Source organism: Camellia sinensis, chromosome 1 (assembly GCF_055761805.1).
Source record: "Camellia sinensis isolate YWXY chromosome 1, ASM5576180v1, whole genome shotgun sequence".
Lineage (NCBI taxonomy): Eukaryota > Viridiplantae > Streptophyta > Magnoliopsida > Ericales > Theaceae > Camellia > Camellia sinensis.
In genome coordinates this window covers 120,990,985-120,993,946 of record NC_138961.1, presented here as the reverse complement: position 1 = coordinate 120,993,946, position 2,962 = coordinate 120,990,985, and the positions used below count along the sequence as shown (strand labels likewise).

Sequence of the window (2,962 nt, the reverse complement as noted above, 5' to 3'; positions counted from 1 at the left end):
CTGTCACTAAATAATTTACAATTCTTTTGGGACCCATGCCATGCCAAGTCTTGTAGCATAATTCATGTTATCTTAATCCCCTTTTCATCTTAATTTATTTTATCTCAATTCATGAGTTATTTCCATTCATTACAAACAACCATACTGTGGATACAACTCAAACGTTCTCAAATCAATATAGCCATCACACAAACACTTGCACTTGCCATTTTAAGGAAATTTCGTCTGTGGGAATCAGCACCCATGTATACACAATGTTTTCGGGACTTTTACCCTAGATGCACCGGCCAACTTAATTCAATGGAGTACATCCTTTTTCTTCTCCCAAACATAGAGTACATCTCTTTTCTCCTCCCAAACGTCATACATATACAATGTATTAAAACATAGTCATATTCAATGACAATCAATAAGAGATTAGTTTCAATTTACCTAATCCTTATGCAATTTCTACAACAATCATGGCTATCCCCCACCGATAGCCCAAAACAGATATTTCTAAACAGATATACAATCTTTAAAATAGATAAATTATCCAAATTTCCATAGGTGAGAGGTAATACATATCCAAGAACACCATTTATATAAACATTCATCTAATTTCGTGTTTTCGATACCAATTTCATTATTTATGCAAAATAATTATTTAAAAAGTTTTAGGGCCAAACCCCATTTTTGTCCAAAATTCCTCCCAAGTACCAAAACCACTAAAATTCTCACAACACACCTCATCTCTGTTCCCATAATCATCCTTTTTGCGTTTACATTACAAAACCCCTCATTTGATTTTACAACCCAATCCCTAGGAGTGCTCAACATCATTCCAAGTTTCAATATTTCTTACACAATAACAAATAACTAAGTTAAAACTCATAGAAGAGTGTAGAAAGTCCCTACCTCAAGCTTAGAGGACCAATGCAACAATGGAGGAACTTCAAAGACACCAAAACAAAATCTTGTCGAACCAAAACGGAGCTCAGGAGACGCTTTACATTTTTGACAAAAGCACCTAGGTAGAGAACCCAATAGATGTAGATGAAAAAGTAGAGAAAATGTGAGTTTTAGAGAGAGAAGCTCAAGATCTAGGATTTTGAACTGTTTTAGAGAGAAAAAGAGATGAAAAAGTGATGTAGAAAAGAGCTATTGCAAACTGATACACGCACAGTCCGCTCGAGCGCAAGAAGTGACGCTCGAGCACAAAATACACACTCCCAGTAGTTTTGCAGAGAACAGACCATCGTTCGAGCGCAAGAATGGCCGCTCAAGGGTAGGAAACACTGCTCGAGCTCAAAAGTGCTGAGTAGTTTTGCAGACCTGCAAAAGTATTGAGGGTTTACAAAGCCCGCTCGAGCGAAAGAAGTGCTACTCGAGCGAAGGAGTAAAATCATAGGCAACAAAAGTTTGAAAACCAAGCAACCAACATGTTCCAAACATACTCGATACAACCCAATAGCCAAATTCAAGTAAGAATAAGGGGAAAAAACATGAACATTCAGAAATCATAAAATTCGAGTCTCGAATATCAAATGGATCAGGTCAAAAACCAGAATCGCTATAATATCTATATAAATATGTATGAATAATTCAAAAAGAAAATTAAGGGAAAAATAAATACTCTACATAATTAATTTATGTATTTTCTTTTTAATCCAATCACAACATATTTATATTTAATTTTTAAAATAAATTTTGTTTAACTCTATTTTTGCATATTTTTATTTTCCGAATAAGTATAAAAATAAAATTGAATAATAAGAATCATTTATAGTTTTATATTACTAATTCTATTTCTAATTTAACTATTATTTTTAATATGAAAATGAGTGTTTATTTTATTATCTTATAATTTAATATATGTCATATAAAATTATATGATAATAACACTTTTATATCACAATAGAACTAAAATTATCAAAATAAACAAATAATTTAACTAAATTTGTTATTATATAAGTATTGAAGTAACCTTTTTATAGAACGATAATGCTAAGGTTATTAAAATAAAGGATTAATTATCAAAAAGTCCTATCTACATATTTGGTGGTAGCTTAGGTCCTGTCAAGAAGTTTTTGAACCATTAAGTTCCATTTATAGGTAAAAAGACGTTTTGCCCTTTAATCCCAAAACTGAGAATGTTCTCAAATTTTAAAACTGAGAACGTTCTCAATTTATAATTATCAAAACTAAGAAATTTCTCAATTTTTTCTAGTATGAACTAATAATATTATCAAAACTAAGAAATTTATAATTATCAATTTTGAGAAATTTTTCAATTTTTTTCGTGATTAAAATTGAGAATATTATAAACTGAGAATGTTCTCAATTTCAACCAGAACCAGACGCATCTCTCTCTCTCTCTCGGTTGGGATTGAGAATTCGATCTTTGATCTCCTCCTCTCTCAATCTTTCATTTCTTCAAACCTTGAGAATTTTCGCTGCCCTAACCACCGAATTTTCTCGCGCAATCGCTTCTCTTCCAGCAGCCTTGTAATCGAAGCTACAATCAGGACGATCCGAGTACCGATGCTCCGAACAAAACAGATCTCCGCATCGACATCGGAAACTGGTCAGCCCGACCTTTCTTTTACAACTGGAGCACCGGTCCTCCCGTCTCTTCACCTCCGTCGCCGTCGCCGTCGCCGCCGCCGCCACAAGCGGCTGTTGAAGCCGAGCACGATGAAGATGATGAGGAGGAGGTGGTGGAGAAGTCAGATCTGATGATCTCTCAGGCGATCTCACGAAACACGATTCACTCATTGTAATTGCGTAGAATTTCAAATTGCAACTGTGAAGAGAGAGAGAATGAAGACAACAATGATATTTGGCAGCTATGAGGAGGTCTTGGAAGGATAAATTAGGCTATTAAAAATTAATGAGACTTGAAGGAGCAAATAATTTTATTTAGGACTTAATAGAGTATAAGTTCACAAAATGGGACTTGTATGTAAATGCCCCTAAAATA

General features: G+C 34.0%; 1 pseudogene; it reads right to left on the bottom strand.

The window, feature by feature from the left end:
* Positions 1 to 2,415: 2,415 nt before the first annotated feature.
* LOC114297264 (zinc finger A20 and AN1 domain-containing stress-associated protein 5 pseudogene) lies at positions 2,416 to 2,757 on the bottom strand (annotated as a pseudogene).
* Between the last annotated feature and the right edge of the window lie 205 nt (positions 2,758 to 2,962).